This window comes from Xyrauchen texanus, chromosome 34 (assembly GCF_025860055.1).
Source record: "Xyrauchen texanus isolate HMW12.3.18 chromosome 34, RBS_HiC_50CHRs, whole genome shotgun sequence".
Lineage (NCBI taxonomy): Eukaryota > Metazoa > Chordata > Actinopteri > Cypriniformes > Catostomidae > Xyrauchen > Xyrauchen texanus.
Window position 1 is genome coordinate 1,528,305 of NC_068309.1, and position 15,000 is coordinate 1,543,304.

Consider the following 15,000-nt stretch of genomic DNA (forward strand, 5'->3'; position numbering starts at 1 on the left):
ATTTTTGTGTGAACTGTCCCTTTAAGACTTTTCATTTTTGGGTGAACTGTCCTTTTAAGACTTTTCATTTTTGTGTGAACTGTCCCTTTAAGACTTTTCATTTTTGGGTGAACTGTCCTTTTAAGACTTTTCATTTTTGGGTGAACTGTCCCTTTAAGACTTTTCATTTTTGGGTGAACTGTCCTTTTAAGACTTTTCATTTTTGGGTGAACTGTGCCTTTAAGACTTTTCATTTTTGTGTGAACTGTCCCTTTAAGACTTTTCATTTTTGGGTGAACTCTCCCTTAAAGACTTTTCATTTTTGGGTGAACTGTCCCTTTAAGACTTTTCATTTTTGGGTGAACTGTCCTTTTAAGACTTTTCATTTTTGGGTGAACTGTGCCTTTAAGACTTTTCATTTTTGTGTGAACTGTCCCTTTAAGACTTTTCATTTTTGGGTGAACTCTCCCTTAAAGACTTTTCATTTTTGGGTGAACTGCCCCTTTAAGACTTTTCATTTTTGTGTGAACTGACCCTTTAAGACTTTTCATTTTTGGGTGAACTGTCCCTTTAAGACTTTTAATTTTTGTGTGAACTGCCCCTTTAAGACTTTTCATTTTTGGGTGAACTGCCCCTTTAAGACTTTTCATTTTTGTGTGAACTGTCCCTTTAAGACTTTTCATTTTTGTGTGAACTGTCCCTTTAAGACTTTTCATTTTTGGGTGAACTGTCCTTTTAAGACGTTTCATTTTTGGGTGAACTGTCCCTTTAAGACTTTTCATTTTTGGGTGAACTGTCCTTTTAAGACGTTTCATTTTTGGGTGAACTGTCCCTTTAAGACTTTTCATTTTTGGGTGAACTGTCCCTTTAAGACTTTTCATTTTTGGGTGAACTGTCCCTTTAAGACTTTTCATTTTTGGGTGAACTGTCCCTTTAAGACTTTTCATTTTTGGGTGAACTGTCCCTTTAAGACTTTTCATTTTTGGGTGAACTGTCCCTTTAAGACTTTTCATTTTTGGGTGAACTGCCCCTTTAAGACTTTTCATTTTTGGGTGAACTGCCCCTTTAAGACTAAGACAGGTTATAATATAGGAATAGGAATATTCCGGGTTCAGTGCATGTTAAGCTCAACAGCGTTTGTGGTATAATATTGATCACCACAGAAATATATTTGAACTTAAAAAGCTAAACTTGCAGTGGAGTCGGGCAGATCTTAAAATACATGTTGTTTGAAAAGTGAACAAGACGTAAAGATGATTTTAGTGTGATAAAATCAGTTACTAACCTTTTCAGTAATATTGAACATTACAACTAACCCTGTAATCTTCCGTTTATCCTGACACACTGAACTGCAGGTGTTCTCTGTGATCTCTGTATTAACACTCGTCTTATTTCTTCAGCTGTGTGACAGAAACACGTCTGCAGCGTGAACACCTCGTCCATGACAGATCTGAGGTCAGCGAGTGAAGAATGTGTGCCATCCAAACAAACACATGCCATCTCTGCCTGTGAGTGAGGTCACGAGTCTGCTCTTGTGAACATATCTCCAGTCTCCGTATGAGATTACAATAAACTGTTAGTAAAATAAAGCTCAAGGATTTTCCACAAGCTTCACTGAGACTCTCGGATCAATGAAATTAACTCAGGCTTTATTCCAGTCGCTCAAACCAACGGAGATGTTGTTTATTGGAGTTTATGCTCAAATTAGTAGCAGGAACTTTATATCAGATTTAATAATGTGTCTATAAATCGTGACAATATAATCGTTAGAATGAAAATAGAGAAAATGTTGGTGTTGAATTAATCTGATTTACAGGTAAAATCAAAATAACACAAACCTTAAACTGAGGTTTATTTATTCATTTCCCATTTCTGAGTTCAAAATCATTTTCATATTTATTCTGGGGTTTAACCTCATGTGACCCCCACGTACACATGTGTGGACATTACGTTTTGTCTTTGTTATAGGCTATGCATCGTTTAATTTCATTTAAACTAACTGATCTGAGTTCAGGAGACTCTGTGCTGTCAGTAAAGGGTTAAACTTTCAATGTACCGAGTCATGTGACCAAACAACATGGCGCTGACCACAGCGGAGAAACACAAACACATGCACTAAATAGGGAGCAAGGGAGCATCCTATAGCTCTCCTATAACTGTTCTGAGACCAGTGCAGACAGACAGCACACTGGAGGTTAAGTCATGCACTAAATAGGGAGCAAGGGAGCATCCTATAGCTCTCCTATAACTGTTCTGAGACCAGTGCAGACAGACAGCACACTGGAGGTTAAGTCATGCACTAAATAGGGAGCAAGGGATCATCCTGTAGCTCTCTATAACTGTTCTGAGACCAGTGCAGACAGACAGCACACTGGAGGTTAAGTAATGCACTAAATAGGGAGCAAGGGAGCATCCTATAGCTCTCTATAACTGTTCTGAGACCAGTGCAGACAGACAGCACACTGGAGGTTAAGTCATGCACTAAATAGGGAGCAAGGGAGCATCCTATAGCTCTCCTATAACTGTTCTGAGACCAGTGCAGACAGACAGCACACTGGAGGTTAAGTCATGCACTAAATAGGGAGCAAGGGAGCATCCTATAGCTCTCCTATAACTGTTCTGAGACCAGTGCAGACAGACAGCACACTGGAGGTTAAGTCATGCACTAAATAGGGAGCAAGGGATCATCCTGTAGCTCTCCTATAACTGTTCTGAGACCAGTGCAGACAGACAGCACACTGGAGGTTAAGTCATGCACTAAATAGGGAGCAAGGGAGCATCCTATAGCTCTCCTATAACTGTTCTGAGACCAGTGCAGACAGACAGCACACTGGAGGTTAAGTCATGCACTAAATAGGGAGCAAGGGAGCATCCTATAGCTCTCCTATAACTGTTCTGAGACCAGTGCAGACAGACAGCACACTGGAGGTTAAGTCATGCACTAAATAGGGAGCAAGGGAGCATCCTATAGCTCTCCTATAACTGTTCTGAGACCAGTGCAGACAGACAGCACACTGGAGGTTAAGTCATGCACTAAATAGGGAGCAAGGGAGCATCCTATAGCTCTCCTATAACTGTTCTGAGACCAGTGCAGACAGACAGCACACTGGAGGTTAAGTCATGCACTAAATAGGGAGCAAGGGAGCATCCTATAGCTCTCTATAACTGTTCTGAGACCAGTGCAGACAGACAGCACACTGGAGGTTAAGTCATGCACTAAATAGGAAGCAAGGGAGCATCCTATAGCTCTCTATAACTGTTCTGAGACCAGTGCAGACAGACAGCACACTGGAGGTTAAGTCATGCACTAAATAGGGAGCAAGGGAGCATCCTATAGCTCTCCTATAACTGTTCTGAGACCAGTGCAGACAGACAGCACACTGGAGGTTAAGTCATGCACTAAATAGGGAGCAAGGGAGCATCCTATAGCTCTCTATAACTGTTCTGAGACCAGTGCAGACAGACAGCACACTGGAGGTTAAGTCATGCACTAAATAGGAAGCAAGGGAGCATCCTATAGCTCTCTATAACTGTTCTGAGACCAGTGCAGACAGACAGCACACTGGAGGTTAAGTCATGCACTAAATAGGGAGCAAGGGCGCATCCTATAGCTCTCCTATAACTGTTCTGAGACCAGTGCAGACAGACAGCACACTGGAGGTTAAGTCATGCACTAAATAGGAAGCAAGGGAGCATCCTATAGCTCTCTATAACTGTTCTGAGACCAGTGCAGACAGACAGCACACTGGAGGTTAAGTCATGCACTAAATAGGGAGTGTCCACATATGAGGACACACGATTTTAATTATTTTGGTCTAAAAAAAATAGTTTTGCGTGTTTATCAGGTGTTACTAGTTACAAATCAAAGGGGGAATGTAAAATGCACACAACCGTCACACTCGGGTCTCAGGAGATTAATGTAAAAAATGTAATGTGGTGTAACCGGCGTATGTAGTCCAGAACAATCTACACTAATTTTTTATTTTTTTAAAGGGGTCATATAATGCCATTTTTGTACAAGTTAATATGAATCTTTAGGGTCTAAATGAAAACTTTGTAATATACTTTTATTTAAAATTCTCATTAGTATTTTAAGAAAACACTAATTTTACCTGCTCAGAAACAGCTCTGCTTTCAGCACGCCGTTTCAGTGCATATGACTTTAAATGATAATGAGCTTTGGTCACCCCGCCCCTCCATTAGGGTTAGCGATTTGCAAAGATTAATATAAAGGTTAATAAAACGTTACACTTACTTCTTCTGGAGGTGCAGAGGGAATATAAATAGTTGGTACCGAATCTTTTTTCAGCAGCAGCAAAACCAGCTTTATACTGACCCTCGTTTATAAAGCAGTCTGGTGAAAAATGATTTGCGCAAACATGAACGCATTGACGTTGCTCGTGGGGAATATTCAGCCATCGTAACGAAACTCAGCCACTGCGTCTTCAGCAGATTTAGGAACATCAAAATGACTGCTGTGTTCGTTATTACACCGAAGAACACAACACCACAATCGCTCAGGCGCCATTCTGCTCCAGTGTATCAACAATGATGACGGACTATGATTGACAGCTCGCTCACGAGCGAGGGCGGGTCTGTGTTGAAACACTGCTGTCAATCAACAATCCTGGGAGGGGCGTCCGACCGTGTGACGTCACACGGTTGAACGGCTCGATTTGAGGCAGGGGAAAATATATAAGGAGATTAAAACAAAAACACTGGATGGATTTTTATCATAATAGGATGGTTGTGTACAGGCACAGCCAACACACATTTCAGTACAATCAACTTGAAAAAGTGCATGTACCATTATATGACCCCTTTAAAGAAGATATTTTTTTATCATTCATATTTCAAAAACTGTTGTCATGTGGTGTAACCAACATATAAATAAAACAATCAATCATGTCGCTCGTTCTCATAGTATTGTAGCTGCAGGGAATTATTGAGGCTTAATGCCATTTTTATGCCATGTTGTTCATAACAGTTGCCAGTGGGGGGCGCTGTTTTACTGCTGTTGTGTTTATAACCATTCCTGCTCGATGTCGGTCTCAATAAAGCTTGTTTGGTATCTTTAGAGGCGGGGTTTTGGAAAGAGGGGGCGTGGCTAATTCAAAGGCTCAGTCTCATTGAAGTAGAATGGCTGAAATCGCTTACAGCACCTTAAAATAGAAAACTAAATAGAACATTTTAGCTACACGAGTAGACCTACATGGACTGCTATAAATTAGTGGTCGACCGATGTATCACTGAGGCCAATACATTTTCCAGTTTGGCTGATTGGTTTCTTAAAGCCACAAGGGCACAGATAATTATCCATCACTCTCCTAAACAATTCCCTGTATAACTTAACTGTCTTGGCAAATATCAATAAAACTTCTATTATATACACACACACACACACACACACACACACACACACACTACACACACATACAGACTACACACACACAATCACACACACAGACTACACACACACACACATACAGACTACACACACACACACACATACAGAATACACTCACACACACTACACACACACACACAGACTACACACACAATCACACCTGCAGACTACACACACACACACTACACACACACATACAGACTACACACACACACACAGACTACACACACACACACACACACACACATACAGAATACACCCACACACATACAGACTACACACGCACACACACATACAGACTACACACACAATCACACATGCAGACTACACACACACACAATCACACATACAGACTACACACACACAATCACACATACAGACTACACACACAGACTACACCCAGACACATACAGACTACACACGCACACACACATACAGACTACACACACAATCACACATGCAGACTACACACACACATGCAGACCACACAGACTACACACACACAATCACACATACAGACTACACACACACACACACACAGACTACAAACACAGAGACCACACACAGACAGACTACACACACACAATCACACATACAGACAACACACACACAGACTACACCCACACACATACAGACTACACACGCACACACACATACAGACTACACACACAATCACACATGCAGACTACACCCACACACATACAGACTACACACACACATGCAGACTACACACGCACACACACATACAGACTACACACACAATCACACATGCAGACTACACACACACACATGCAGACCACACACACACAATCACACATACAGACTACACACACACACACACAGAGACTACACACACAGACTACAAACACAGAGACTACACACAGACAGACTACACACACAATCACACATACAGACAACACACACACAGACAGACTACACACTCACAGAGACTACACACACAGACTACACACACACACAGACTACAAACAGAGACTACAAACACAGAGACCACACACAGACAGACTACACACACACAATCACACATACAGACTACACACACACAATCACACATGCAGACTACACCCACACACATACAGACTACACACGCACACACACATACAGACTACACACACACACACACACATACAGACTACACACACAATCACACATGCAGACTACACACAGACTACACACACACAATCACACATACAGACTACACACACACACACACAGAGACTACACACACAGACTACAAACACAGAGACTACACACACAATCACACATACAGACAACACACACACAGACAGACTACACACTCACAGAGACTACACACACAGACTACACACACACACAGACTACAAACAGAGACTACAAACACAGAGACCACACACAGACAGACTACACACACACACAATCACACATACAGACAACACACACACAGACTACACACACACACAGACTACAGACACACACAGACTACACACACACACACACAGAGACTACACACACATAGACTACACACACACAGAGAGACAACACACACACACAGACTACACACACATATAGAGAAACAAACACAAAGACACATACACACACACACACACACACACACTACACACACTCACGCGCGCGCACACAGTCACACGCACACGTACACGTGTGAACGGTCCGGTGAGTTGCCGTGGTGACGGTGGAGAGAGTGAGTGAGAGAGAGAGAGAGAGAGAGAGAGAGAGAGAGAGGTGTCAGTCGGTGAATGACTGTATGTGAGCTCACGGACGGTTTAACGGAAATCTTCATTCTGTGGATGTTTGAAATCGCCGGTATTCTTCCGCGAGACCGTCCGGCTGCAGAGCGCGCGAGTGTGAGTATCTTTTGTTCTCTCTAATCTACCTCAGATTTACACTTTTACCTCAGATTCTTGCATTTACACTCCGATTAATGAAAATACCTCAGATTAATCCCATTGACCGCTTCGACTCGTCTATAAAACAGTCAGAAAGAGTTTAGTGAGAAAGTCGTTGGTTCGAGTCGCTTTTTTCCGTCGGTATCGTCCGTGTGTTCGGAACGGAAAGTCGTGGCAGCAGAAGCGACCAGTTCCTTCTTTCTTTCAATCTTCTCTTTCTTTTCACTCTTTTACTGGATTTAAAATCAGTTTTCTTTGTTTGAACGCGGCGTTTATTCAGTGTTCATTTGTTCATTGATGAGTGTTTAGTTCAGATTCACTCATTCATATTTCAGATTCTCTTATCAAGGAGAAATGATGTAAATTATTAAATCAGAAATACTTGTAGGACTCTGATTTCAGTCAGCTTTTGACATGACTAACTAAAAGAAAAACCATGTTTACAGTAACACGATGTTCTTTAAATACCTTAAAATACCATGTAAATACCACAGTATTGAGTGCAGTAATCGATCCGTATCATGGTGTGTAACGGTATTACCGTTAGGGGTGTGAATCTTTGGGTTGAAAGGGAGTCACTTCAATTCATGATTAATCATTTTTTCGATTCAGTTTAAAAGATTTTTAGTCGATTCAGAACGATTTGATACACTTTGAAATTTGATTCGATTCAATTAGTGATTTAATTCTGTATTCTTATTTTACTTCTCCCCTTTTTCTCCCAGTGTGGAACGCCCAATTCCCAATGCGCTCTAGTCCTCATGTTGGCTTAGTGTCAATCCGGGTGGTGGAGGACGAATCTCAGTTCCCTCCTCGTCTGAGACCGTCAATCCGCGCAACTTATCACGTGACTTGTTGAGCGCGTTAACGTGGAGACATAGCGCGTGTGGAGGTTTCACGCTATTCTCAGCGGCATCCACGCACAACTCACCACACGCCCCACCGAGAGCGAGAACCACATTATAGCGACCACGAGGAGGTTACCCCATGTGACTCTACCCTCCCTAGCAACCGGCCCAATTTGGTTGCTAAGGAGACCTGACTGGAGTCACTCAGCACACGCCCTGGATTCAAACTCACGACTCCAGGTGTGACGGTCAGCGTCAGTACTCGCTGAGATACCCGGGACCCCCGATTCTGTATTCTTAAAAAATAAAATAAAAAATGCATTTATTGGAATCTTTAAATGCTTCCCCTAATGTGTCTTAGGCAAGGAAAAGAAACACAAACTACTAAAGATTGTTTATTGCACCAAAAGTAACTTTAAACGTATTAATTAGAGTATATGTACATACAGGACACTTTTCGGAAAAAGTGCTGATAAAACAGCTGAGAGCTGAACATAACTAGGAAAATGATTTCTTTTTAAAGATATTCTTAATTTGCATGAACTTTTCCAGGCCTAGAAAACATGATTTTAAAATGTCCTGATATTTTCTCTGAATCAGTAAACTAATCCAAATATTACAACATTAAAGGGGCCATGATATCATTTTTTTTATTATTTTAATGTTCCTTGACTCCAGCCAGGTCTCCTTAGCAACCAAATTGGGCCGGTTGCTAGGGAGGGTAGAGTCACATGGGGTAACCTCCTCGTGGTTGCTATAATGTGGTTCTCGCTCTCGGTGGGGCGTGTGGTGAGTTGTGCGTGGATGCCGTGGAGAATAGCGTGAAGCCTCCACACGCGTTACGTCTCCACGGTAACACGCTCAACAAGTCACGTGATAAGATGCGCGGATTGACAGTCTCAGACGTGGAGGCAAATGAGATTCGTCCTCCGCCATCCGGATTGAGGCGAGTCACTACACCACCACGAAGACTTGGAGCGCATCGGGAATTGGGCTTTCATTCAATCTTTCGGACCCTCTGTCAGAAGCGTTTGGTTTTGGTGCTGTTTCTCCTTTAAGACTTAAAAGTACACGCCCACTGTTCAGATTGGCTCTCTGCTCTCTACTTGCCGTCTCACTGCCACTAATGGGCGGGGCTACAGAACTGATTAAATATAAAGTAGGCGCTGATATGTTGTTGTGGAGGCAGTCAGATGCAAATGTCAATCACAGTGTGACATCACAATGTGGAGGGAGTAGAGAACGAGTCATTTGTGCAGCATGGTTTCAACAAATGTTCTTTCTGCAGTGAGGAGGAAGTTTTGAGTTCTGAAATTTAAAGTATTTTTCTGTAGTACAATGACCTCTTATATGTCAAAAGATCAAGGACAGATAATTCACTCACCCTTGTGTCATTCCAACCACTATTCATGTTTTACAGTGTTGGGTTTGTTACTCAAAATAAGTAATCCACTACAAATGAATAATTACTTCTTTAAAAATATAATCACATTACTAATTATTTTACTTTTAAGTTACTTTCTATTTCTCTGGTTTTCCACTCTATATTTTCATCCATCGTCACACACTCTTCAGCGGTCACAGAAACGCTAATAGACGTACATATGAATTCATATATTAAATGTATTACGCATTACTTTAGCATGTGTAATGTACTTAAAATTAATTACTTTAATTGAAAGTTAGTAACTGCAGTCCTGATTAAGAAATTTAAAATGTAGTGTGCTACACTACTTATTTGACTAAAAAGTAATTAGATTACAGTAACTAATTACTTTGTAATCGAATACTCCCAACACTGATGAATAGTTGAAATAGGTGACTTCAAATTGAGATTTGAGCATGTTTATGGTCCTTTTGTCCGTTTTTGGAGCTTGTATGGAAAACAAAAGCTCTGACAGAAGAAAAAGTGTACATGTTTGCAACAGCATGAGGTTAGTAAATGATGACAGAAACTTCATTTAATAACTTTGACCCTGATCTGCTAAAAGGTCATGATGTTTAGGGTCACAGTTACTGCCACACAGGCTTTCAGCATGATGTTGATTTTCCTGCGCTGGCCCTTTAAGGTCTGCTTGAGGTTGGATGGTTTACCAGCCTGGACGTTCACTCTATGGAAGCTAAGAATAAGAGTGAGGCAGCTGGACTGAGGAATGGACGAATCTTACTGATCTCCACTCTCTCTCTCTCTGTCCAGTCCAACCATAAAACTGTGGCAGGAACACAGACACTTCATTACAGGCTGTTCAAGCCAAGAGAAAACACTGGCTGCCAAGACAGAGAGACACTTTCATTTAGTCTTTCCTCTTTATGAACGTCTCCATCAAAGAGTGGAAAATCAAAGTAGAGTTTTACTTCATCATTGAGACGTCAGGTAAACACAGACAGTGTACAGGGCTTAGATTTCACACCGCACCACCCATGTCCCAGTTTTCGGCTGCTTTTCTTTTTTTGTGATTTGAACGTGTCAACTAAGACACAACAGATCTAGAGTTGAAGTCAGAAGTTTACATACACTTAGGTTGAAGTCATTAAAACTCATTTTTTTACCACTCCACAGATTTAATATGAGCAAACTATAGTTTTGGTGAGTCGTTTAGGACATCTAGTTTGTGCATGACACGAGTAATGTTTCCAGCAATTGTTTACAGACCGATTGTGTCACTTTTAGTTGACTATAATCACAATTCCAGTGAGTCAGAAGTTTACATACACTAAGTTTACTGTGTCTTTAAGCAATTCCAGAAAATGATGTCAAGCCTTTAGGCAATTAGCAAATTAGCTTCTGATAGGAGGTGTACTGAATTAAAGGTGTACCTGTGGATGTATTTTAAGGTCTACCTTCAAACTCAGTGCATCTTTTCTTGACATCATGGGAACATCGATAGAAATCAGCCAAGACCTCCTAAACAAATTGTGGACCTCCACACGTCTGGTTCATCCTTGGGAGCAATTTCCAAACACCTGAAGGTGCCACGTTCATCTGTACAAACAATAGTACACAAGTATAAACACCATGTGACCACACAGTCATCACACCGCTCAGGAAGGAGACGCATTCTGTCTCCTAGAGATGAACATAGTTTGTGTGAAAAGTGCAAATCAATCCCAGAACAACAGCAAAGGACCTTGTGAAGATGCTGGAGGAAACAGGTGGACGAGTATCTAGATCCACAGCAAAACCAGTCCTATATGGACATCACCTGAAAGGCTCAGCAAGGAAGAAGCCGCTGCTCCAAAACCACCATAAACAAGCCAGAATACAGTTTGCAAGTGCACATGGGGACAAAGATCTGACTTTAGGAGAAATGTCCTCTGGTCTGATGAAACACAAATGTAACTGTTTGGCCATAATGACCATCGTTATGTTTGGAGGGAAAAGGGTGAAGAACAGCATCCCAACCGTGAAGCATGGGGGTGCAGCATCATGTTGTGGGGGTGTTTGCTGCAGGAGGGACTGGTGCACTTCACTAAATAGATGACATCATGAGGAAGGAACATTTTGTGGATATATTGAAACAACATCTCAAGACATCAGACAGGAAGTTAAAGCTCGGTCGCAAATGGGTCTTCCAAATGGACGATGACCCCAAGCACACCTCCAAAATCATTCTGTCTACTATTATTCTGACACATTCTTAAAATAAATTAGTGATCCTAACGGACGTAAGACGGGGAATGTTTTCTACGATTAAATGTCAGGAATTGTGGAAAGTGTTTAATGTATTTGGCTGAAGCGTATTTAACTTCAACTGTATGTACTCAAGTCAAGTGTATTATTTTTATACTCTTATGCTTATTAGTGTATCGAGTCATTCGCTAATAAGTGATTTTCAAGAAAATGTCCTGTTCAACCCATATATCATGTTACATTTAACCCCCAAAAAAGCTAATTATATTTTGCATAAAGAAAATGAAGCCTACATTAAGGCCCATTAAGAGTTTTTGAATTGTGACATTATTATCTGCTCATTTTTAGCCTTAAATTCTCATTACCATAACACGTCTGGATGTTTTACATGTACTTATACATTGTTTGGAGAACTATTCCTTTAGGCCACGTCCACACTGTAAACGCGTTATTTTCCCAGCATTTTCAATGATTTTTGTCATTACCGTAACGCAGTCATTTTTTTAATGTATTGCAGTTAAAAAGATGCTGTTGTACAGTTATTTAACAACAAATGTAAATCAGTGCTACTATTATATATAAACACTTTACATTTAAAAATTATATAATTTTGTTCACGTTGCATAATATCCTAATGTTGAAAATGTAAACTAATTACTGCTCCAATATTGTAATCAGATTACAGACTTTACCGATCATTTCATTGGAAAAGTAATCACATTACTAGTTACTTTTGTTACTTTCTAAAACACTTTCCAAAGAAAAGCTTTTGTTTTTCCCACTAAACAAATCCAAAATAATATCTATATTTACTCCTCGTTCTTTGGCTCGTCACTGATGTAAATATGAACATAATTCATGTTTAAATTGATTCTTACTATATAATATTATTTTAAAAATAGTAACGTAATTGAAAGTCAGTAAGTAACTTAATTACAAGAATTTAAATTGAATGCACTACACAACATTTATGTACAATTAAGTAATTGTATTTCAGTAATTATTACTTTGTAATTAGATTACACCAACACTGATAATTAACATCATCTTTGGCATTGTAGTAATGAGAAACACTGTCCACGAAGAGTGTTTCAAATCAGCCATCGTTTTGTCAGGATGTTGCCTTTAAAGCTAGCTGACAGCATTACTTTAAAAGCACCTCTCAGACGGCTTATTGTGTTGTATATTTAGAGTAAGATCAGCAGTAATCAGAGCCAGAATGTGTCTGTGTGTGTGTGAGAATGGGAAACCTGAGTCAAACCCAGTGTTAAAGTGCTTATTGAATCTGTGGTGGAGGTCAAAGGGCAAACAGGCACTGAGGTTTGCATAACAGCTGCTGAAAACATTGAAATTATTTTGTGATCAACCGCTTTGATTTCTTGCCTTGGTTTACACATGCTTTAATGAATGAATCATTTGTTCTCATTAGGATATTTCGTTTTCTGTTTGATAGATATGGTCACCCAATTCACATTCATGTGTGATACTGACAGAAATCTGGATGTGGCCGGTTCTGTTTAAATGGGTCACATTACGTGCTGGAGTTTTCCATGCGGCGCTCCCAAAAGGAGCATGTTTGATTGAATTAAAACCAGCCGAGCCGCGCTGCCTTCAAATGAAGCCCAGAGCTCTCAGCGGCGGCCTCCTGTCACAAACACACGTCACGCTTACATCTTAAAGCAATAATTCGCCTTCATGTTGTCTCAGACATATATGACTGACTTTCTTCTGTGGAACACAAAAAGAGACGTACAGAAGTTACGTTAAAGTATCATAAAAGCATTGTGGTCTCGTAGAATCACGTTAGTATACCTACATTTTCCCAAGTGATTTTTACGTGTCTCGTTGTACGTACTAATGTACAACATTAGAGATGCTACAACAACAAATACTTTTACTCACTTTCACACTAATTACAAGTAAAACGGCAGAGTATCAGTTCATAAACATGTACTATTCGCCCTGTGTATTCAGGGTGTGCTGAGTGACTCCAGCCAGGTCTCCTTAGCAACCAAATTGGCCCGGTTGCTAGGGAGGGTATAGTCACATGGGGTAACCTCCTCGTGGTCACTATAATGTGGTTCTCACTCTTGGTAGAGCACATGGTGAGTGACTCCAGTCAGGTCTCCTTAGCAACCAAATTGGCCCGGTTGCTAGGGAGGGTAGAGTCACATGGGGTAACCTCCTCGTGGTCACTATAATGTGGTTCTCGCTCTCGGTGGGGCGTGTGGTGAGTTGTGCGTGGATGCCGCGGAGAATAGCGTGAAACCTCCACACGCACTACGGCTCCACGGTAACGCGCTCAAGTCACGTGATGAGATGCGCGGATTGACGGTCTCAGACGCGGAGGCAACTGAGGCTATGTCTACATTATTCCAGATACTTTTGAAAATGGCGTTTTCGTTTCAAAACGCTCTCCGTCCACACTAACGTTTTCAAGCGTTTTCCAGAAGTTGCTCGTCCACACTGAAACGTATGAAAACGCTTAAATTGCGTCACTGCGCATGCGGGAAATCCCGCTGCATGTTCGGTCTGAAACGAAATTATCCTCGTGTTCCGTCGCTGGACACCAATTCCGAGTAAACTTCCATTCGCCTTTGAAGGAACGCAATGTGAAGGTTGTACAAAGTGACATACATTTTTTAACAACGCTATTAAAGTGAGTATCAAAGCAATGTGAAGCGAGTGTTTCATGTGGCGCGATTACATACAAAATCAATGCAAAGATGCGAATAGATGCAAATTTGCGTCGGGCGAATGGCGCAACTCGAACACGCGAAATCGCTGCCAGCAGCAGCGGGCCGGCCCAAATTACCCAGCGGCCCAACGGGAAAACGCCGGTGCTCCCGTCCGCCCCTGGGCTCAGTGACACTTGGAGATCAACTGATTGACACACTGATGGCATTTATATATTCACTTAAAATTCCCTTATTTGGGCATTAAAATGTAATTGTAATTTGAAGTGCACGATAATCGCGATCAGGCGGTTATTTAATAATCACGAATATTTGAGTCATACAGTGACAGGATGATTTTTAACTTCATTCTGTTCCTCATATAAAGCTGTTGTGTGACTGGAGAAGACACAATAGTCAGCTGGACTACTTGAATGATACATTTATGCTGTTTTTGTCTACTTTCATAGTGTGGAAAAGAGCAGCCTGAACATTCTGCCTAACATCTCTTTTTGAGTTCCACAGGAGAAAGAAAGTCATACAGGTTTAGAACAAC

The 15,000-nt window shown here is 41.0% G+C and overlaps 1 protein-coding gene across 1 annotated transcript in view; it reads left to right on the plus strand.

Moving 5' to 3' along the window:
• The first annotated feature begins 7,060 nt into the window (after positions 1–7,060).
• Positions 7,061–15,000, plus strand: part of LOC127628201 (LHFPL tetraspan subfamily member 2a protein) — a 45,848-nt gene continuing 37,908 nt past the window's right edge. Inside the window, exon 1 of the mRNA XM_052104964.1 lies at positions 7,061–7,248. The gene's annotated coding sequence lies outside the window, so the exon portion shown is untranslated. The remainder of the gene's footprint in view (positions 7,249–15,000) is intronic.